We start from the raw sequence: 25069 nt of genomic DNA, 5'->3' as shown, positions 1-25069 counted from the left end.
TTACCAATAAAACCCTTCTCCTCCAGCCCATTTTCTGTTTATAACAAGCCCTTAAAAGTAGGCTGATAAGGAAGTAAGGAAGGGAGGAGGTGTGGGGGTTGTAAGTGATGGGACAAGAGGGAGAGAAGAATCGGAGCAATAAAGATTGCTGGTAGTAATCCGAGCATTACCTTCTGATCATCTAACTCGTCCCATTTCTGAATATCTTCATGGGGTTCGGTCCCGGCCTTCCTATCCTTTTCTTTCTGCACCAAGGAGTTCCAATCTATCTAAAATTCTGCGCTGTCTTCCTTCCTCAATTTTGACCATAAATCAGCAGGAAAAATGATACTAAACATCTTTTCTATTTCATCCAATTTCATGGGAGTGACACTCAATGTGCTTTCTGATTTACAAAAAATATGGGGGTTTAAGATACAGTAAATCGCACCTATCACTTCTAGTGATTTCCCAACAGTCCAGACTGTGGGCAGTGCAATGATCCGGAAGGTCAAACCCCTAACCTTCCATAAGAGAGTCACCTCCATACTGGATCAGAACAAATGATCATCATGCCCCAAGTTATATCTTTAACCAATTTCTTCGGTTATATCACCAAATTCCGCCTTAAGCCTTGATTCAAATTGAATGCACAGACTTCATTTTTTTTCTTAAAATATTCCTTTTATTCACATCTTCTCTCTCTTCTTATAGTAATACTGTAGGTGATGTTTTGGCTACTTTTGAGTAATTGGTTTTACTATAATAAGAGCGAGAAGATGTGAATAAAAGGAATATTTTAACAAAAATAAAATGGAGTCTGTGCTGACCCTGGCTCAACATTTTGAACCAAGTAGGAAAACATTACACTGAAGACAGTTGGTAAACAAAAAATCAATGTTCTCAGGTGAAAATCAGGAGGCTAATTTTGGAGGTGCATCCAGGGTGCACCAAAACTGCCTAAAAACAAATTCCTAGAAACATCCTGCATCTGGTGTTTGCACGCCAGCAACAGCACGGACGGTCTCAGTCTCTCCACAGACACAAAGCAAAAGAGCAATGTAATAACATGAAATGCAAAATGACGTACAGCTTATAAAATGGATGAACCGTTCTTCATGAAATATATCTACTCCCACAATCTTTCAAACTTATTTTTCACATGCTGCATCGTTTTTCAAAATACTATAAACAATAAACCAATTGGGTTGGATTTGAATGAAAAATAATAAATAACGTTCCTGCATTTTAACATGAACACACTTGAAAAGGTTTTTTGAATTATTTTTATCTAGAACTTCAACTAAAAGTTCTTTCTGTGGCACAATAACTTAAACTACACTCTCCTTGCACTCTGGGGCTTTTCCTGCTTCAGGTTTTACTTCGCTCCTGTGTTACAAACACACTACTAATACTTGAAGCCTCTTTCCCTTTTGCTGGTGCAGTATTTGATATATTTACTGTCTTAGCTTTCTGCATATCTTTAAGTATATTTGTCATTTGAGCAAGGTGTTTCACTCCATCACCACTGTAGCAACCCATCTATATTTACATTTTAGATGTGTGTCTACACATAATTGTTGTAGCAGATGCCAGCCTTTCAATAGAGTGGCCTACAGCCTGTAGTTGGAGTTATGTCCGCCTTTACTTAACTAAGCCAGTTTGCTTCAGAGTAAGAAGCAATACATCAGCAAAGATTATTCACTGCATTGGTTAAATCAGACATGAGTCCTTAAAACAGAATTTGCCTGATATGTAGTTTTACCACCATCTCCAACTCTTCTACTGACCTCACAAGTGGCCCTCTGCCATTTCAGTTGAACCATTAGCATATATTTCTCTAAAGAATGGAATTTTGATGTTATAGGTGTGCCAATTGGTGTGTCCCTTAACAAATTACGAATAACGTGGCCTTGCTCATTCTGAATAAAAGACGGGTGTCTTGACCTGCATCTATTACTTTGTGGGTTTGATTGAATGTTTACAGTAAATGTTACTGTGGTAGTTCAAACAAAAGGTTGTATGGGCGATGCTAACAATGTTTGTATTTCTGTCCTAATGTCTTCTCTTGTGTTTGAAGTACTTTCAAATACTATTGTTTCATGTGCAGAAAGGTATTTTTGTTCTGACGGCCCAGGTGCGGAGATTCCGGCCCGACTGCGGACGTAAAGATACGACTCGTGAATGATCTCTGTGAATACCAAAAGTCGTAAAGTTAGACTTTTGTCTCAGATTACCTTTGTGAATAGGCCCAATAGTTTCTAATTACACTTTATAGATTATCAATATTAATGTTTTGGGAATGAAAGCAAGACTCAATCTACAGGGACTTAATTTCCCATTATGTATTGGTCGTACTTAATCTAACATCCAACTTGGAATTACAACACATTTATATTTGTAATGATTTCATTATTTAGAATGCATCTTTTTTGGTTAACAAATTATATTTACGTCTAAAGCAAAGCACTGTCAAAGGCAATAGGTCTAATTTTCTAAGCGAGGGAGCGAGGGGGAGAGTGAGAGAGAGAAAGAGAGAGAGAGAGAGAGAGAGTGTGTGTGTTTGTGTGTGTTGGTGTGTATGCGCATGTGTGTGTGTGTCTGGTGCTTCATGCTTACAAAGACCCCAACATTGTTACCGATGACATGGACCAACCACTACTTAATTGATTTCTCATTGGATTATTCTGGCCCCAAACTGCAGGGCCGGTGTATCGCCATATATAAACGTCCCTGGCAGAAACTAGATCATTCTACCTTCCGAGACATTCTGGCCACCACTCAGCCCACCCTTTAATATGGTATCGAGATGGCTAGCAGTAGCTTCGGAAAGTGGATTAACCAGGCACTAGATAAGTGCATTCGAGCTAAATGGATCCAACCCAAGAAAGCCTGTTCCCATGAGTGGTTTGATAAGTCACTTGTCACAGCCACGAAAAATTGTAAAGCCTTTGAGCGCTTTTGGAGATGCTCCTATAATCCTACGGCTTAATCTGAATATGTGGCCGCTAGGAAAATCTATCACAAACGGATTCGCAAAACACGTGCTGCATTCTTTGCTAATAAGATTAACATGAGCAATAACCCCCCAAAAACTATTTTTTCCCTAGTAAAGGATATGATGAAGGCACCGGTGACTGCTGATAGTTTCATCACCTCTAATGACCAGTGTGAGGTATTGCCCACTTATTTTATGAATAAAGTGGTGGGCCCTTATGATAGCTTCCAGGTGAAGTATGAAGCCACTGTTATGTTGAGGGAGGATTTTACAGGGAATGGGGCCCACTTTCTGTCTACCTTCCTTTCAATCCCTACAGAGGGCCTTAAGGCTCTTGTCACTAAGATTAAATCAGGGTCCCTCTCAAACCTGAAATGTTTGTTAAACATCAGGACTGCCTCCTTCCCAGCTGTCTGGATCTCATTAACCTCTGTCTTTCCAACTCAGAGGTTCCACAAACTTGGAAACATGTTAAAGTTATCCCCCTCTTGAAGAAGCCTTCATTAGATGCTTCCAGGCTGGAGAATTATCGCCCGATCTCCCTATTGCCGTTTTTAGCTAAATTAACCGAGTCCTATGTGAACGGCATTTTGATGCAGTTTTTGGAGTCTCACTCACTTCTGAATCCATCTCAAAATGGCTTCCGTCCCAAGCACAACACAGCGTCAGCCTTACTAGCTGTTATAGAGCAAACAAGGGCCTCCATGGATGAAGGCAATATGATAGTGCTTATTCTGCTTGAGCTCAGCGCTGCCTTCGACACGGTCTCACATAGGGGGCTATTAGGATGGCCACCCTAGCGGTAACGGGACCGGCCGCCTACCATGCGGCAGTCCTGCCACCCTAATTATGATGCCACTGCCACTGCGACGGTCGCATCTGGCGATTTAACATTGCGGCAGGTACTGCTGGCTGCAGCACCCGCCACAATGTGAAATGGCCATGTTGTGCATTCCCCTGCACAACGTGGCAGGCACTGCGCGGTGCCTGCCTCCTTGTGCTTGGAAAAGACCCCCCTTTGCACAGCTGACCCCCCGGGGGCCCGCAATGGCCCCCAAAGCCAGTCTCTGCCTGCCTTTTTGCAGCGGAGAATCCGCCACAAAAGGACAGGCGGAGAGGCTTATTGTAATCACTACGGTGGTGCCTGCAAGGCACCGTCGCAATGATTGCCTGGTTCTGGGTTCCGCAAGGCGGGCGGAAAAGGATTGCCTTGCGGAACCGTAGCGGTCAGTCTTTCTGACCGCCGCGGAACAATAGTGATTCCCACCGCATCATAATATGGCGGTGGGTAAATCACCTTTTGATGGCAGGCGGATCGCCACAGCCAGGCCGGCGGTGGCGATCCACCCGCCATCGTAATCAGCCCCTTAGTATCTTAATCAACCGGCTGCATGAGATCGGTGTCAAAGGTAGAGCTCTTGATTGGTTTGCTTCCTTCCTGCATGACAGATCTTTCCTGGTCCTCTCTCCACTCTTCCACTCCCAGATACATCCTCTGTACTGTGGTGTACCCCAACGGTTGGCGCTAAGTCCGACCCTTTCCAAAATTTACGTTCGCCCACTGGCCCTGTTGGCCAAAACCCATGATATATCTTTGGTATCATATGCAAATGATACGCAACTGGTCCTTTCTTGCACCAAAGACTCTAGCCAGGACATGGCTAAATTCCAGGAGGATCTGTCAGCCGTAGCGGGCTGGAATGAGGCGAACTGCCTTCAGCTAAACTCGTCTAAAACAAAGATCCTCTCACTAGGCAGAGTTCCCCATCTATGGGGCAACAAGTGGTGGCCGCCGGAGCTGGGCTCTCCTCCCATGCCTAAAGCCACAGTAAAAAACCTCAGAATTCGATTGGACAATGCCCTCTCTTATGAGGATCACGTCAAATCTGTGGCAGGGACTTGTTTCGGTATTCTGCGCGGCCTCAAACCCATTTTGGGTCTGTTTGACACTCATAATCATTAGTTGGTAGTTCAAGCCACGATTCTGGTTAGGTTGGACTACTGCAACTGTCTCTTGCTTGGTGCTAATAAATCTGTAATCAATAGGGTCCAGCGTACCATGAATGCTGCTACACATACCCTACTTGCTCTGCCGAAGTACAGCTCGGTCTCTGGTTCGCTGTGTCAACTCCATTGTTTGCCCATTTAGCAAAGAATCCGGTTCAAAGCACTCTGTGTCATACATAAAATACTGGCGGGCTCTGGTCCGCCGATTCTCAGCAACCTAGGTCACCATTATATTCCTACCCGTGCCCTGCGATCTGCAGATCTTCACTTGATGAGGGTGCCTCGATTCCATAGAGCCAGAAGCGGAGGCCATTCATTTAAAGTCATCGCTCCAACTCTCTGGAACTCACTGCCTCTCTCCATTAGGAACATCCCCAATCTTTTGGCATTTAGAAAGGTAGTAAAGACCTGGCTGTTTCAGTCGCAGTATCCTTATTCCCACCTTCACTCTGACCTATAGCGCTGGGACGTCCCTTTGCTGGGACAGCCATGTACTCTACAAATTACATAACATAACATGCTCCCATGGGTAGAAGCAAAATGTAAATGACACTAAAGCAGACCAATGGATGAAGAGTGCTGATTGAAAGCTCCTGTAAGTAAGCATGTGCAGTATATATTTTAATTTTAAAAACAGTCTGGAAATGCTAGACCTGACAAAAGTCATGTTTTACATGTTACATACCTATTTTCTTTTGAGTCTTGAATATGATGTGTCAATTGTTGAAACTCCCGACACTGGGCCTGGCTCCAAAGTAGATTGAATCATTGCTCCATTGCAGATCGTGGTGCTTCAGTGTTGGGTCCCCCACCTGTTGCTGCAGCCTCATGCCTCCATGATGAAATGTTCTCTTTGGTCAAGGACCTTTAGACACCGCAACACTTTCTTATCTCCTTCACTCTCCTGTTTGTGATCCCCATCGCATGTATTCTTTGTTGGAAACATCTTAATTTCATTTTTTTGCCTCTGCAATGGTAAATGAGGTCATAAACCTCCTATAGTTTCTGGCCACACATTCTTCAACCAAAATGTAGATTATCTGTCACTAACGTTTCTTTTATTTAATTCATATCTTCCTCCTGGCTCCTGGCTTGACATTCTCTTTTCTTCCAAGGTTCAAATGAAGTTATGTTAGACTGTGGTCCTCTCCTAGACATTAAGTCAATGGTGTTGGGACACAATATGTGTCTGCAATATCAGCCTTCACTTCCACCGTGACGTTCACCAGTTGCGACATATAAGCTACAACTTGCAATACATGCAAAATCGAAAATTGGAAATCAGTATTAAGCCATTGCAATCACTAACAAATCATAATTTGCTCATGACAATGCTTAGTACATACAATTTTGTTACTAGTAAATTGCAATTCATATAATATCACTATTTCGGAATTACAAGATCGCATTTTCGTGCAGCAGCCCTTAACGTCAACTATGGTCGGTAGTTTATATCAGTGTGGCGTTGCTTTGAACTGTAGGAGCACTTCCAATAATCTCAATTCACATTTTCTCACTGAAACTAAGCACTAGGACAGAATAGGTGAAAGTGTGCATGAATTAGCTTATGTCATATTAACTGTGAGCAGCAAATGACAAAAAGTTTACTTTGCATTTTTTTTAACATTCGGTGCATATTAAGATATGCTAGCTGTATAATGTAGCTATTTTCATGTGCTGATGAATAAAAATTCAAAATGCAAACTGGGCTTTCTAACTTGAGTTGCAAACAATTGTAATGATATCAACCAAGAAGCGCACATCGTTTCTCCTATAATTTAGAAAGTGCTTTGTTAATATAGAGAAGTCAAAATCTTCAATAGCTTAAAATACAGAATGGTCTCCCACCATAAAGCCTGGAGACAGTTGGTTATAATTGAGTACATTGGGCCTGGTTAGGATGGTGGTGAGACCTCCACCATCAGCCCGTTGGTGGCGGTCTAACCGTCATCGGACCCTGCATAAGCGCCTGCCGCATTATGATGGCGGAGAGACCGAGTGCCACAGATCAGACTGGCTCAAGGAGCCCTTCGAATTGAGTGTAATGCCTACAATGGTGGCGGTGCCTCCCCAGGCACTGCCGCAGGTATTACAATGTCAGTTTCCTCTGGCCGTTTCATGGTGGTTTGCAGGAATGCAGAAAGGGACATTGGGGGCCCATAGCGGGACCTCTTCCCCCTGGCCCTCCAACGTGAGCCCTGGGGGGCACCTATGGAGCCCCCTTACATATACCTGCACCATGTTGCAGGCTACGCATGGGGCATGCCACATAGTGCAGGGATATGTACAGAGTGTATCTTTTGTACTGCGGCGTGTGCTACCGTCCACAGCACACGCTGCAATACAAAAGATACACATTGTGACCACCTTGAAGGGGGTCGCATCGTGATTCTGGTTGCGGGACCGCCGACAGCTAGTCGGGCAGTCCCGTTTCCAAAGGGATGGCGGTCGGACATAAGTCCAACCGCCATCCTAATAGGTCCATTGTCTCATTGAAGGCTTTATAACTTCTTCTAGTATTACCCTAAGGCATCGCAATGATGTCATGTCTCTCAGCCAATAATACCTGCGTAGAGAGTGGGATATCTTTCCTGCCATAGGCCGAGGCCTGTAAGATCCCTGCAACCATTTTAACACTAATTGATTGTTGTATATGCTTTGTTTATGGAAATGAATTGGGTTATGATTTGTTGTCATCTAGGTTTTGTGTAGCTCGAGGTGTGGGTGCTCATGTTAGGTTGAACTGCTTCATTTACCTAGAAGCCTGCTACACAGGTAGACAAAGAATTCACATCGAAGTAAATAGGTGAAGATTAAAAGATTATAAACTCAAGAGACACTGTTTTCAATTTCTAATAAACAATATATTTACATACGTTGGCTTCTGTTTGGCTCTTTTTGTACCCTTGTTCCCTCCACTGTGATATAAAAATCCCTGTAACCCAGCAGATACCACTGCTGCATTCGTCTTGGGCCTGCAAGATTTGTGTGAGCTTATAGATAGCCCCAATGTTGGAGGCTGAACCTCTGAGGTTTTTGTAACGCAGAGGGCTGGTTCGCTGTTTGCAACATGATGGGCAGTTGTTATGTCTGGGACCTTAGCCTGCAAGATATTTTCACACTAAGGGACAACTTTGCTGTCAGATGCCTGAGCCTGTGAGATATCTGTAACACGAGGAGAAAACATCTTCCCAGATGCCTAAACCTGTAAAATCGCAAAAGCTTAGGAGTAGCCCCGTTGTCATAAACCTGAGCCTATAAGATCTGTGTAATGTTGTCAAACAGGGCTGGGCCGAAGCAGAGGTAAGGCAGAAGATTTTCCTGAGTAATGCCAATATGGGGTGGTTTTGCAACTATATAGAAATAATATTCCAGTGTACTAATGATGTAATCTTTTTCACAATATACTTATGAAAATAAAATTTCTTCTCACTCCGTGAAAGCCTAAGCTTGCTCACTCTGTAAATATGGCGTGGCTCTAGGTAAATTTTACAGATCTGCTCAGTCCATCTCTCCTATAAGAGGCAAGATCTTGTACAAAACAAAAAGATAGCTTTGCAGGCCTAAACCTGACCATTGTAATGTAAGGGCGAACGTTTTAGTATGAAACATCAGCTTGTGACATCTCTGTACACAGTGTGATGGGTTTGTCGTCTGAAGCCTGTGCCTATAAGATCTATGCAATCTGAAGGATTTCTTTGCTGTTATATGCCTGCATCTTAAGATTTCTAAAACCCCAGAGAGATAACTATGTTGTCATCAAACTAAACTAGTGCAACCTGTAGCCTGAAGGATATCTTTTCTGCCTGGTGTCAGAGCCTTTATGAGCTCCTGTAAAATGATGAGTAACACTGTTGTCAATGTCCAGAAAATGTAAAAACGGTGTTTATGTTTATTTTATTGATTTATTTTGTTTGTGGAGTGTGCAGTGTATAACTTAATTGTTTGTAGGTGATTTTAGAAAGGGAACATTGACATTGTGAGTATGTTACATGTTGCTTTTGAGATAAATGTAGTTGAATGGAGATGTGTTTCAAGTACCTCAGTTATATTATATGACATATATCTTATAATATCAACACCATTCATGCATAGTGTGAGAAGTTGGCCTGGTATATGCTGTCCACTAGTTATAGTGGGCACCTTGCACCAGTCCAAACAACCCCTTATTGATGATAGGTTAAAGACAACCTTTATTGAAAGCTATCCTAGTGGTAGCTATGGAGAGCAGCCTTCAGGCTAAGTCTTGAAGGAATGTAAAGCAGCTTGTTTTACCAGTCTATAATCTCTTGAGTGGCTAAATGAAAGGAGACCACCCCAGGTATATATATAAAATATATGTATTTATTACTAAACACACCCCTCTAGTCTCTTTATGAGGCTAGAGGCAAAAGCACATAAGTTACACTTCAAATAGTACAGTAAAGTAGTACAAATACACATTAGGCCCTAGGGGCGGACCAAACCATATACTAAGAAAGTGGTATAAGAACCACGACTTGACTAGACACAAGGCCTAGAGCCTGTAGAATCGCTGGGACCCCAAGGAACCACCCAAGGTAGTGACACAGGGGACCCACGGGAGCCGTGTGCAGTGTGAGAACACAGCCGCGAGCTCCCGTTAGCTTCTATGGGGAAAGTTACGGTTAGATTTTTAAAGTTAAAGGACACTTAGAAATGGACTAGGACCAAACCCTCTTGGACTTAGACAGTTCTAGGGTCAACACCCACGGGAGCACTGGAGTACTCGAGTTACCTCGCCCAGGTAAGCCGGGTGCATAGGTGTCAAATGGTGTCGGGTCGAGTCGTCGTTTTCAATGGCAGCTGGCGAAGAAGTTCTGCTGCCGGGAAGATGCAAAGTGTCCGAAGAGATCCAAGCCTGGATTGGAGATGTGAAGAACCGTGAAAGCAGAGGGGACAGAGTCTGGGTCACTAGCCAGTGACCAGGAGCACGATAGACGAATGCCCACCGATGTCGGGTGTTTCAGGTGAAAGAGGTGAAGCTTGACTTTTCAGCCACGAGGACCAGGAGGCGTCGAGGACAACCAGGAGCTGGATTTGAGCTGTCCCACAAAGGATGTCGAGTGCTGCAGCATCGATGCCCGGATTGGACACAACAAGCCTTGACAACAGCAACCCACGCAGAAAAGAGAAAGATGCTTCAGTGTGGACCAGCAAAGTCCTGGGGACTCCACAAGCAATGGAGAGTCGGGGCACATCTGGAGCAAACAGGGAAGCCCAATTGAAGTAAGAGGTGCCTTCACAGGGACCCACAAGTCGACGGACCAGGGATCGCAAAGGTACCTTGAGCAGGAATGCAAAGAGCGGGCTCACGGAACACTCCTGGAGTGTAGGCCCACAATCTTCAATGCAAAAGGTGCTCAGTGTCTGGGCTACAAGTAACGCAATGCACAGCCTCAAGAGTTGTCGGGAAGCTGATGCGCTTGCAAATGTGCACGGTGTCCAGGGGTTCCAGTTCCACGGTACCCACGAGGGCTACAGGTCTCAGCTTTGCTGGGGACTTGGTTCGGCATCTGGGAAGTCTGGAAATCTACCTCTGGCGTTGCAAGTCTTCGGCGTCCGGCGGGAGCTTTGAAGATGCAGACCGGACAGATGCGTCTTTGGTGCCCGCCAAGCAGGGGAGTAACTCCTTTACCCCAAGTGAGATTCTTCAGTCATCTGGCGTTGAACAGATCGTCGAAGGTCCAGGATTCAGTTTCAGAGTTTCGTCCAGGAATATCTAACATTCTGGTTACAGAGGTTCCTTCTTTATACCCAAGGAAGGGGTTGGACTAACTTAGAGGACCCACCTATGGCTACACCCATTTCCTTTGTCCCGTTTTGTGCCAGAGCAGGGGCTGGTAGCCCCTGAACCAGTTTGAGCTGGACTATGCACAGGGACATAAAATGTGCCCCCAGTGCAGGACTTCAAAGCACTCTCGGAGTGCACCCACCCAGCCCCAATACACCAAAGCCTGTCTGGGAGATGGTAACACCTCCCTGTGACTGGAAACCTATTGTCCAGGCCTCCCCTGCTGGAGTTTCAGTCAGCAGCAGGAGGCCAGACTCGTGTCTGTGGCTGCAGCATCCATTTTGTGATGCCAGGGCTCTTTTAAGCTGGTACCGGGTATACCGGTGCTGTCATGTCTCTCCCTCTAGAAGGGTGGGATCATACTCTCACACCAGTTACTTGTGTGGGGGTATGAATCCAAGGTGTTTGACACCAAACACGACATGTTTCCGTGCAGCCAGTCCAAAGTTGGCATTTACCGTTTGGTTATAATGCATTTAAGAGTATATGGTCAGGCTGCATCACAGACAACCCTGGAAAAGAGATTCCGAAGGCTGCAGAGGGGTTCTGCTCATGCATGGGCACCCTCTCACACAAAACCAAGCACCCTTCCTTCAGGATAGATAAGGCCTGCCATAGGGGTGACTGATAGTTTTATATGTGCAGTGGTAGGAGAGATATAGTGAACCTATATCTCAGTAAGGGGTGCAGGCACCACCTTACCCAGGCTGCAATAGCAGACCTGTGGTGTCATTTTGGAGGGCTTACCAGGGGTGGCGTAATACATGCTTCAGCCCCTGGTAGGCCTCTGGGGTACCTATGCCCTGGGTACATAGTATACCATATACTAGGGACTTATAAGGGCACCTCAGAGTCCAATCTGTTGTGTACCCAAGGTACTAGGAATCAATTTAGAGAGGAAGCAGATAGGCTGGGGACCTGAATAGCAGGTTCCCAGCCAAACTAAGTCAAAAACCATCAAAACACCAGGAAGAAAGTGGGGGCAACCATGCAGTCAGATTCCACCTTCCTACACATAGCATAGTTGTTTTGTTACTGATGTAATTAATTGCTTGTTGCTTGGGATGATCATGAGGCTTCTTGGTGTCTTTCATGGCCTCCATGTTATGATTAGTACTATGAGGGCATTAACCTTTGTCAGGGAGCACATTGTTTGTTATTTGTGCCCTTTAAATTTGGCCATAAGGGATAGTCCTTATGGCTTTTCCTAGCCCCTCAAGCCAGAGGATCCGATGTCTGTAAGTTGAGAAGGTGAGTTTTTAGTTTAATGCTGAAGCGCAAGAGGTTTGGGGTGCCGCAAAGGCAGCGGTTAGGTGATTCAAAAGAGGTGGGACAATGATTGAAAAATGAACTGTCTTCTCTTGATGTGCTTTTAGGGGTTTAAAATGGTTAATGGCCTACAAACAGGAAAGAGGGCATCCAGGGTGGTAGCATGTGATTCCTGTAGGCAGGTGGGTGCAAAGCCTTCCAGGCTTATGTATGTGAGATGTAGTATTTGGGGGTAGATTCTGGATTGAGCATGCAACCAGTGTAGGTTTCTGTGGTGGGACAGGACAGACTATTGGTTTTGTATCCTGAATACATGGCACACTACTACATTTTATGTTTTTAGTCTTACATTTGATATAGGAATAGACATTTAGGGCAATGCCATAGTATAGGTGGGATTTGACTGGGGTGACTGCTACCTTTGAGTAATGGTCTGGGTGCAGAAGGGCATGGACTTGTTTTTTAGCTGTTCCAAATGGTCGAATGTTGGCTTAACTACTATCCCTGTTTGTGCATTAATGTTAAGGTTGGCATCCCATATAATTCCAAAACTCCTGGTCTTTGATTTGATGGGAACAACATTTCTGAGGAATGAGGGGATAGGCAAAGAGTGCTGAGCTGCTTGAGGGAGTGGTTTTGACCTCCGACCAGTACCTTATTTTTCAACCCCTTGGTTTTAAATCTATTTTGGTCCATCCAGGTTTCAATTGCTTTGGGGCTGTTAGAGACATTGTCAAACCGGTCATGTTTTTCCTGTGACCCGCAAGTATATTTATGTGTCATCTGCATGTGAGTTAAATGACTGTGTGTGAGCCCTGAAGAAACTCATGAGAGGCTATATAAATGTAGAACAAGATTAGGACAGATGAAAGCCTGGAGGGACTCTGGATGTAACTGAGTGTGGGAGCGTAGGTTGCTGAGTCTAGGTTTGTGGCTGCGTTTTTCAACAAAGGGTAGACACCATGTAATTGATTGGTCAAATATGTGTGCTACACTCAAGAGTATGTTGAGGATGTTGTGGTCCACTGTATCAAAAGTGTGAATAGATAAAGGATGATCAATATTCTAAGTGATCCATCACATCATGCATTGAGAAGGTCATCCCATGCATTTATCAGAAGTGTCTGGATTCCTTGTAACCTAAAAGACAGTTTTTGTGGACCAGTGGCATAGCAAGTTTGCCATGTACCGTAATGCAAGCAAGGCAAATGGACTTCCATCCCTTGGTTTGGTAGAAACAAAACGCTGTAATTGGGACGGAGTGAACTGTGGGCTCATGTATCACGGCCTCTACTGATAGCTACACCTGTGGTGTGGATACCGACCTGTTATATGTAACCTATGAGATAGATCTCTGGAGGTCTGAGCCTGTAAGATTTGCTTAAACAGAAGGATGTGTTTGCTCTCTGTTGCTCCAAACTGTAAGATGTGTGTTACTTGGCTGATAGGTTGGCTGTCAGAGGTGTTAACTTGTAAGATCTGTTTAACGCTGGGCTAATTTTGCTGTCTTATACCCAAGTGTGTTAGATATCAGTACTCTAACAGATAGGTCTTCAGTCAGAAGCATGAATCTGTTAGATCAGTGAAACCTTTTCGATAGAGCTTCTGTCTTACACTGCAGGCTGTAAGATCTCTCATACTTAGGGGATAGGGTTGTTGACAAACCCTTATGACAACATAGTTTACTGTCTGGGAATTTAGAAGCCTTAAGAGTAAGGCATATATCAGCAAAGCTATCCATCAGCTTACATAGATTTTACAGGCATAGGATTCAGAAGGCAAACCCAATACTCATTGTACAAAGATCTCACATGCTGATGTTTCATACTAAAAAAATACCCCTAAATTAAAAAGGTATTGCAAGCCCAGGATTCAGACTGCAAAGCTATCTTTTAGGTTATGCTAAGATATAGGACATCTGATCTCTCTGAAGTCTTAGCTTGTAGAATATCTTTAACCAAAGCTATGAAGTCTGAGCATATAAGATCTCTGCAACCAACGACCTGCCTCCTAAGCCTGCCAAATACGTGTATCGTAAGGGTCAACTTTCCTATAGTTGCTGTCATTAATTCCCATCCATTTAATTTGCATACCTTTACTTTGGATTTTTAAATTTGGGAATTGTGTTTAGATCCGACTGATAGAGTTATGAACATTTATTATTACTTTTTCGTTTTTGAAGTTATTTTTTGTTGATAAATCCTTGACTTTTTTCAATGTATGAATAAATTTACTCTCACCTCCAACTCCTAAATACCCTTTAATCATATTCCACCAATCCTTCAACCCATAATCTCTGTCTCTCTGTAACGCAGCAGTACTACACAATTCCCCCATGCCGACATGCACACGCGTCACCAGACTTTAACTAGAGAAATTTGTGTGGGGGAAAAAGTGGGAAATTTGCATAGTTAAGAATCGGGAACAAACTCACATTTGCGCACAAATCAAAAATATTTATCAGGGAATTTGCAGGACCGGACTGGCAGTAGCGGGCACCGGGCATTTCCCCATTGGCCGGAGGGGTGGGGGCCGGTTTTGCGGCCATGGGGCCAGTTTTGTCACTGGGGACAGTTTTGCAGCAGTGCTGCAGTATCGGCTCCCTGTAATAAAATAAAAGCAGCAGCGATGCTCCCAACTATAGCTTCTCAGTGCCTCCCCCCAGGCCGGTCAAGTGGAATTGCCTGGGCTGGTTTCTCTTCCCAATCCGGCCATGGGCACTTGCAATGAGGACCTTATCACAACAGGCACCTTGAGATAGCCAGCCCCATGTCCTGACTCACAGCACCACATCCCTTGTGCTCAGCCAGAAGGAGAGAATATGTACATTCGAGGGAGAAGGCAGCAGAGAGATTTACTATTCGCAGGAGCACTTGATGGGAATATTATTGATAGTGCACATTCTGTAATGAAATGTCTGCAAGATCATAAGTTGATTAAGTGATTTTTTTCAGGTTTAACTACTAGCATAAGTGAAACGAATCATTTCATGCAGACGCAGGCTCTCAGCTCCTGTAATGGGATCCAACCCTGTAAAAATACAGCTTGCTCTCCTGAGCCGTGAAGGCATCTATATTCATTTTAATAATACAGCGTGACCTTTTTTAAACCTGCACAAATATTCCATGAAAGCATTTAGAAAAGACAAAAAGTACCTCTACAAAGATTACCTTTATAACTGCTGGCAAGGATGTAGGAAATTGGGTGCAGACCATCACATTATCTGCCGCTGTATACATCTGATCCCTTAAGGAAATGTATGATATATTGTTTTTTCCTTGCGGTACCTGGTAGTGACACCAGCTTGTAATCCACCAACATGCTCAGTAATTTATGCAATGGGTGACAGAGATATCATCGCGAAATAAAGCAAAGGCCAAGATTTTTCCATAAACAATACTGCAGAGAAAAAAATTAAAAGCACACACTGGGAATTTTAGGGCTTTTTAAACATTTCTAAAATCTCCACCATAGAATATGTTAATGGATAAATGGTTAGTATGCATGCAGGTGAGCTTGTCTGTTTTGAATGATAAAAGTAACAATCAGTGCTTAATTTGAGCCTGTGGTATCCGGTGCTCAGCACCGGCACTAAATTGTTGGCACTGCCACATATGACAGTGTGCCACAGGGTGGCACTGTTTATTTAATTTAGAGATGAATACTAAAACAGCTGTTTATTACTTCAATATTCATGCAAAAATGACCAATACCTGCTGCCCAAGCCACTCGTACAGCTTTGGGGGCCGGCAATAATCTGAATTATCACACTTGTAGAGTGTGATGGTTAGTAGTCATGTTGGTACTGCCATTGGCAGTATTAGAAGGAGCAATGGGTGATGCAAGTCGCAGTGGCCTCCTGACGAGGGCCCTGGCACTTATGTTTTTTACAAATTAAGCACTGGTAACAATGACATCCTTGTCCAAATTCTTTAGCAACAAAAGTGTGCTGCCTTTAAAAAATGAAAACTTTTTTTTAAAAAGCAGCCATTTTTTTTAAAAGGAACTGAGTCTGCTTTAAAAATATATATTTCACATTTTGAAAGAACTTAGTGAGCAGAGGCAGTGGTCTTCCATTTCACTATCTGTTTCCCATGAAGCTGTCACCCCAATTCTCAAAGGGGAAGGGTCCAGAGGAGATCTCTTTCCCTTTGCAAATCAGTTACCACCCCAACTTGGGAGTCAGTAATTGATTGATGGTTTGTGACAGAAATCAGAGCTGCAGAGCATTGAAGCATAGCTTAACGAAAGGCAGTTTAGAAGGGATGCCCCTAACATGCCCCTTCCAAATTGCACTTTGATAAGCATTTCTAAATCCATTTTGAGATTCGGAAAAGCTTTCATAACATATAGTTTTTTTTTTTATGTATCTCAAAATATTAGAGCCCGGACCCCCTAGGATGCTCCCAGTCCCGCCCCCATGAAAATTCCCACAATCAATCCTTGGTACCAAATCGTGGGTATAAACGGTCATGTATAATTATATAACATCATCACTCATAAACATGACAAAATGAAATCACTTATTTACATATTGCACAAATCCATATTCACACTTTTAATATTGGCAATCATAAACAATCATCTTCAAGAACTAGCTTCATTATTCATAAGACCTTCTATCGCTCCAGCACCAAGGGGGCCCTCTGGCTCGCATCCCCCAACTGAGAACCACGCAAGGCGCAACCCACCTGCGTCCTTAAGAGGTGTGCCCCCAGCCCTCTGGTCCTTGTCTGCCCTTTCTGGGCCCACCCCTCTACCACCAGGCTGACAAGGAGGCTCATAGGGAATAACCAGGGGCCGCTGTCCCATGCCCTAGCTTGTGACCTGGCGCCTTTGCCTCCCCAGCATTCTCTCTGCGGAGAGCTTACCCTCTCTCCCCCTCAGTGCTGGCCTAGGGAATATGTAGGAGGACTCCCGTTAACCATGTGGATTGAACTTCCGTGGCCTCTTTACTGCTACACCTACCCCAATACCTAATCTCATGGACGGGTGGGCGGGAGATTCCTTTGTGGTGACGCAACTGGGGCTGGCGCGGGATGGAGAGAGATTGGAGTCTGGGGCCCCACTGCCTAAATAGGCCCCCAGCTCCTTCCCCTCCCCCCGCCGGTCCCAGCTTGAACTACATCACCAAGGTGACCCAGAAGGACTTCCCCCATGCCGGTCGCCAATCAGGCTACCCCGGCATGCCTGGAGGGGGCGTGGCTGGAATCCCAGGCGGCCGGGCCCTTAAGGCGCGCTCCCTGATTGCTTGCGCTTTCCAATCTCGGTACTACTGGTCTGGCACCCTACTGCACTACCTCCCTCCATCCCTGCGATGCTGGTGAGAGCTGAGGGGACCCAGTTCGGGCTGGACAGTTCCCATTGGGAGCAGGGTCAAGACTGATTCGCGTATGGCTGGGTTTAAACTGGAATGGCATGAGGAGCAAAAAAACTATGGATTTAGGCCCAGATCTCTGTACTGGGGTGAATGTTTGACATTGTTCAGCATTCACTCCATCAATTTTTCTTTTTGCATTTGTCACCCCGAGTGGGACGGGTATGCTCAGACATGGGTCCTGTGCTCTCCATGCCACTGGAGTCAAGCTAGCCTGGCTGATGAGGAGTGAAGCCTCAAAACCGTAGGCTTAATAGGAACATACGCTTATTTTAATGAAGCATCCTTGCCACGAAGTTGACCATTTCATATTTACAATATTTTCTATTGCACCCTTTAGAAACCACCATAGTCTAGGGCAGCGGTGCCCCACTCCAGTCTTGGAAAGCCACAATGCTGCTTGGATTTAAGCTAGCCATATGAAATTACATTTCGGCGCTATGCATTTTATTGGAAGCCATTTGCATAATTGGCATTCATTCCAAAACGTGACCCCTTTAGGGTCCATGAACATTGGAGATGGACATTCTTTCCACCATCCCACGACCTAGGATGGGGAGGTCAGGTCAGAAAGTTAAGAAGTATCCCTCCACCATGCATGGCTTTTAAAAAAAGTAATTGGCCACTGTCGTGTTTGGGGTGCCAAAACAAAACGAACAGTATTTAACTCTTCAATAATTTCCTCCAAGGTTTTTAGGACAGCAAAACGTTGCTTAAATGACGGCCCATAGCCTTTGTCTTAAAAATGTGTAGAAAGATACCCAGTAACTGTAGAAATACAAACATATTACGGTTACTTCATGGCTTCACTGAAACACATGGTTTCCAGTTCTGGTATTTCAATGAACAAACCAGTGCCTTCCCGGATGCCATTTCAAGGTGACATAGAGCCATCCAGTGACCTTACAATAACTTCCTGGATGTCATTAGGCCACATTGAGGTGAGAAGGGGTTGTCTGGTGACCTCGCAGGTGCTTCCTGGGTACCATTTCACACGTTTCGAATCCTTGCTTTATGACTCTCTGAAGTGCTATCGGCATCATTGTTGATTGTTTGGTGTAATCTTGTTCGGAGCAATCAGACCGTCCGTGACACAAAGCATCAAAGACAGCTTATCTAATTGGTGTCTATACCCACACATGCATTAACCCCGGATAAACACCGGGCCTCCCATTGAGAAAGGATTTATGCCACATTGTCAGTCGTTCCCGCGCGATAAGTACTGCGACTGATGAAGTGTTTAACGCGCAGGGGCGTTCCCTTGGCGCGCGCGGCCTGGCTGGTGTTTATTAATCTCCTCTGGTGTATTCAGCCCGCTCCGGGCGGGGATCTTTTGTTATAACAAGGAACATTAAAAAAGAAAGCAGCTTTAATTCCCTTAATTTGCAATGAGAACAAATGGAGCGGGAGATATCCCAGGGGTGTTGAGAGTGGATTGGACGGCTGGTTTATCAGCTGAGAGTGCTCTGCGGTCTTTATGGGCTGAGGCGGATATGGCGCAGAGAAGGGCCGCGGCCATTGCAGTTTATGGCTACTTACCAGATGAATGAATGAATATATTTATATAGGTTATATAGGTCCCAGAGCTGCCCTCAAGCAACTTTTAAGTGATATCAATTTAGAGGGTAGAAAATGAGGCAAGGGCAGCTAAAGCGAGTTGCCAAATATCGTGCGGGGATCGGATCTCAATAATTACTACTCTTTATGTGTTAAATGCTGGAGTGCATGAAACTCCGTAGATCATGTGACATGATTGGGGTATGAGATAATGTGATGTTTATTACCATTGCGGAGAGGAGGGGGGGCACGCGATTCACGAGAAAACGACATGCCTCCCCCCTATTCCCAACAGTGGGAACAAAACGCATATTGCTCTCCGCGCATCTGCATACGTGGTTTATGCCATGGCATTTGTATGTCTATTTAAAATATGCAAGAGCTATTGGCTTTGCCAATGTGTTTTAGCCATGTTGTACATCAGGTGGCTTCTGTTTAGCCTGGATTAAATTTAGTGGCATATAGGAGAGTGGTGTGGAGTGTCATAGAGTAAAATGGCGAAGAGTAGTGTCATAGAGTGGCATAGAGTGTCGTGTATTGAGTGGCATAGAGTGGAGTCCCGTGTAGTGCTGTACATTGGAGTGACGTAGAGTGAATTGGTATAGAGTGCATTGGCGTGGAGTGTTGCAGAGTATAGTGTTGTTAAGTGCAGTGCCGTAGAGTGCAGTGGTTCAGAGCAGAGTAGAGTGGCGTAGAGTACCGTGCTGTAGAGTGCAGTGATGCAGAGTATAGTAGCAAAAAGCCAAAGAAGGTTACCCTTAAAACCAATTGCCACCCGGGTAAATTGTGTTATAACAAACAACAACGTCTCAATAGGTGATATTCAAAGGCAGTTATGTAAAACGTGCACAGTAATTGCAGAAAGAAAGAAACAAGGAGACATAAATGGTTTTAAGAAATGTATAGAGTGGTCTTTATTTTGGAAGAATGAATACAAATAAAGTATCAGCACTATGTACAATTATATGTGGATGTAACCCATTCAATCTTGTGTGCTACCGTGCTCGTGCGTAAAAGTGAACGGTGGCAAGCGACAAGTGAGGCAAGGGAAACAGCAAAAAAGGTGGTGCAAAAATAATTTATGCAATTACTTAAATGGTTGCAAATCTCACAAATTATTATGAAAGCACAGAATCATCAACAAGTCAAGGAACCAAGAACGCTAATAGTAGCGCTGAAGAACGCCAATAGTAGCGCTGAGTGGCCGACGACGTTTTGACCTGTGGGTAGTACAGGTCATCTTCAGGACCAAGTTACAAGAGAATTTGTCAGTGCTTTAAAGGAGCAAGGAATTACAAGGGATGATACTTCAATATATGCACCCAAGGTATGGTGTGCAGGGGGATCCATGTCGATGGACGAAGGCGATGCACTACTGGTTTGGTGTGCAAGGGGAACTTCATGTAAATTTCGGAGAGTGCATCACCTTCGTCCATCCACCTGGATCCTCCTGCACACTGGGGTTGGCAAAGTGATCTAAAGAACGATGATGGATTCAACAAAGATCTGTGACTGGGGTGAGTGTCTGAAAAATGTCAGCGTTCCGTCCATCATCTCCTTGTGTTTGCTTTGTTCGCCCTAAGTTGGCAGGGTATGCCCAGATGTGGGTCCCTTGCTCACTTTGCCACTGGATTCAAGCTAGCCTGGCTGATGAGGTTGTTACCCCGAAACCAGTCCCAGGATGCTTGATTCCGGTCCAGAGAACACCTGGCTTGGCAGTTTGGGCTGGACTGTTTTCATGAAGCACAGGGTCAAGACTGATTTGCATATAGCTGGGTCTGAACTGGGGTGTCAAAGTGAGCTAAAGAACAATGATGGATTCAACCCAGAACTGTGACTGGGGGTAAGTGTCTGAAAAGTTTCAGCGTTCTGTCCATCATCTCCTTGTGTTTGATTTGTTCGCCCTAAGTTGGCAGGTTATATGCCCAGACGTGGGTCCCTTGCTCACTTTGCCACTGGATTCAAGCTAGCCTGGCTGATGAGGGTGTTACCCCAAAACCGGTCCCAGGATGCTAGATTCCCGTCCAGGGACGACATGGCTTGGCAATTCTGGCTGGACTGTTCTCAAGAGGCACAGGGTCAAGACTGATTTGCATATATCCGGGTCTGAACTAGGGTGGTGAAGTGAGCTAAAAGACGATGATAGATTCAACCCAGATCTGTGACTGGGGTGAGTGTCTGAAAAGTTCCAGCGTGCCGTCCACCATCTCCTTGTGCTTACTATGTCACCAAACTCACCTTGACTGACCATGCCATCGTCCACTTTACCATCGCAGCACAGGGTGATGCACTACTAGTCTGGTGTGCAAGGGGAACTTCATGTAAATTTTGGATAGTGCATCACCTTCGTCCATCCACCTGGATCCTCCTGCACACTGGGGTGGCAAATTGAGCTAAAGCACGATGATGGATTCAACCCAGATCTGTGACTGGGGGTGAGTGTCTGAAAAGTTTCAGTATTCCGTCGATAATCTCCTTGTGTTTGCTTTGTTTGCCCTAAGTTGGCAGGATATGCCCAGACGTGGGTCCCTTGCTTACTTTGTCACTGGATTCAAGCTAGCCTAGCTGATGAGGGGTGTTACCCCCGAAACCGGTCACAGGATGCTTGATTCCGGTCCAGGGACGGCCTGGCTTGGCAGTTCCGGCTGGACTGTGCTCATGAGGCAAAGGGTCAAGACTGATTTGCATATAGCTGGGTCTCAACTGATGTGGTGAAGTGAGCTAAAGAATGACGATAGATTCAGCCCAGATCCGTGACTGGGGTGAGTGTCTGAAAAGTTCCAGCGCTCCGTCCATCATCTCCTTGTGCTTGCTATGTCACCGAACTCACCTTGACCAACCATTCCATCGTCCACTTTACCATCGCAGCACAGGAGCAGCACATACCACCACCAAAACCCCATGCTCCTACCATCAGATCTGGGACAAAGTGACAGAGACCCAATAGATGGACCCATCTTGACCCTGCAACCAAAATCAATCAGACTGTTGAGAACCTCTCTGCCTGGATCACAAAATGCATTGACAGAGTCGCTCCTACCAAACCCTCCAAGACCAGTAGATCCAGCAAACAAGCCAGCTGGTACACACCAGAACTCAGGACCAGGAAACACAACTGCAAATGCCTAAAGAGACAATGGCGCACCAGCAAAGATCCCACAGACTGAGCCAGCTTCAAATCCGCCCTCAACAAATATCATCAATGCCTAAAAAACACTAAAAAGTGCAGCATGGCAGACCGCATCCAAGCCAGCTCAAACCACAGCAAGGAACCCTTCAACATCATCAGAGAATTCTCCTGCCCATCAGCCACGAGAACACAATCCCCCCTTCCCAGGAACTCTGAAACACCCTGGCGGACTACTTCCACAACAAGATATCTACCATCTACAGTAACTTTGAACCCCAACCTACAGATAACACAGCCTCTTTATGCAAACCGACGCATCGGAACAACTCACCACGCAGAGCACCATGGCTATCATAAACTCCATCCACTCAAGAGCACCCACGAATCCACGCCCCCACCACCTCTTCAACCTTTGAAGCAAGGAAATCACCACCAAACTCACCTCCATTCTCAATGTCTCCAACGTGACGCCACCTTCCCCGATTAATGGAACCACACAGAGGTCAGACACTTCCTCAAGAAACCTTCCACCAACCCCAGCGATCTCAAGAACTGCAGTCTCATTTCTGTGTTACCCTTCCCCGCCGAAGTTCTCGAGAAGGCCATCACCTGACAACTCATAGAGCACCTAGAGAACAACCTGCTCGCCACCTGCCAGACCCGCGTCTGTGCCAAGCACAGCACAGAGACTTCCCTGATCGCTGCCACCGATGACATTAGAACCCCCCAGCGATTTATTAGACACAGCGGCCCTGATCCTCCCCGACCTCTCAGCAGGGTTCTACAACATATCCTACCACACCCTTATCAAGAGACCCCATCAAATCGAGATCCAGGGAGACACCCTCAAATGGATCGTATTCTTCCTTATAGGACGAATCCTGAGAGTCTGCCTGCCACACTTCACATTTGAACCCAGGAGCATCATATGTGGCATCCCTCAGCCTCACCCTGTTCAACACCTACATGAAACAGCTCTCAGGAGACCCCTCCACTATTAGGACCAACTTCCACAACTGCATGATGAGAGTGGCTGAATGGATGAAGACCAACTGCCTGAAGCTCAACATGGACAAGGCTGAAGTGCTGATCTTTGGAAACAACACCTCCCCATGAAGGGCATCTTGTGGCCCTTCGAAGTCGGACCCACTCCGACAGACCACGTCCATCGTCATCTTCTCGCAAGGAATTCAGAAAAGAGACTCATGACCTGGCTTTTTGACTGATCGCAGCAGGACCCCAGCGCCTGAATACCCTCATGGGTAATTAGTTGTGCCTTACAAATCCAAATTGATTGAATGATTGAGTACAATAGTGCAGAGTAGGGTGCAGTGGTACAGAGTAGAGTGGCATACAGTGGAGTGACTCAGAGCAGAGTGGACAAGTGTAGAATGCATTAGCGTAGAGTGTTGCAGAGTATAGTGGTGTAGAGTGCAGTGGCGTAGAGTGCAGTGGCATAGAATTAGGTGGCATAAAAGCAACATTGTAGAATCCAGTGGCGTAGATTTGAGTGGTGTATAGTAGAGTGCAGTGGCGTAGAGTGCAGTAATGCAGAGTGGAGTGGTGCAGAATAAAGTGGCATAGAGTGCAGTGACATAGAGTAGAATGTTGTAGGATAGAGTGGTGTAGAGTAGAGTGGCATAGAGTGCAGTGGTGTTGAGTGGCCGAATCAAACTGCAAACATGCCACAGAAATCTGGGACACCATCCCCTTCCTCACCCTGACATGGTCTTTGTTTCTGAGACCTGGCTCAACCCTGCCACCACCCTCGACATTGCCACCACATCACCTACCAGATACAAGATAATACATCGGCACCGCACCAACAAACACGGAGGCAGCATCTCCATCATCTACAGAGAAACCATCTGTTGCACCACCATTGAAGACGACACTAAACCAATCATGGAGCACCTCAACTTCCAACTCCAAACCAACAGCACAACGAACATCAGAGGCACCCTCGCATACAAACCACTAGGCCTATGTCCGGCTTATGCAGCGCCATTCCTGAATTAATCGCCTCACTCGCCATTGACTCCAAACACTACATCTTCTTTGGTGACCTGAACTTCTACCTCAGTGACGCCAAATACACTAACATCGCCATCCTCCTTGACAGCATGAGCAATATGGGCCCCACTCAACTGGTCACTGACCCCACACACATCATCGGACACATGCTTCACCCAGTCTTTACTGCCAGTGACAAAGTCATGTACAGCCATGTCACCGAACTCACCTTTATCGACCATGCCATTGTCTACTTTACCATTACAGCACAGGAGCAGCACACACCACCACCAAACCCTCATGCTCCTACCACTAGAGCTGGGACAAGGTGACAGAGACCCAATGGATGGACAACCCTCAACACCACCCATCTTGACCCCACAACCAATATCAATCAGTCCATCAAGAACCTCTCTGCCTGGATCACAAAATGCATTGATAGAGTCTCTCCTACCAAACCCTCCAAGACTAGTAGACCCAGCAAAGAAGCCAGCTGGTATACACCAGAACTCAGGACCAGGAAATGCAAATGCCTAAAGAGACAATGGCGCACCAGCAAAGATCCCACAGACTGAGCCACCTTCAAATCCACCCTCAATAAATATAATCAACCACTAAAAAACACAAAAAATGCACCCTGGCATACCGCATCCAAGCCAGCTCAAACCACAGCAAGGAACCCTTCAACGTCGTCAGATAGTTCTCCTGCCCATCACCCACGAGAACACGATACCCTCTTCCCAGGAACTCTGCAACACCCTGAGGGACTACTTACACAACAAGATATCTACCATCTACAGTAACTTTGAACCCCAACCTAAAGACCTCCACAGCCTCCTTACGCAAACCGGCGCATCGGATCAACTCACCACACAGAGCATCATGGCTATCATAAACTCCATCCACTCATGAGCACACATGGATCCA

This window comes from Triturus cristatus, chromosome 10 (genome assembly GCF_964204655.1).
Source record: "Triturus cristatus chromosome 10, aTriCri1.1, whole genome shotgun sequence".
NCBI classification, from domain to species: domain Eukaryota; kingdom Metazoa; phylum Chordata; class Amphibia; order Caudata; family Salamandridae; genus Triturus; species Triturus cristatus.
This window is presented reverse-complemented; position numbering follows the sequence as displayed.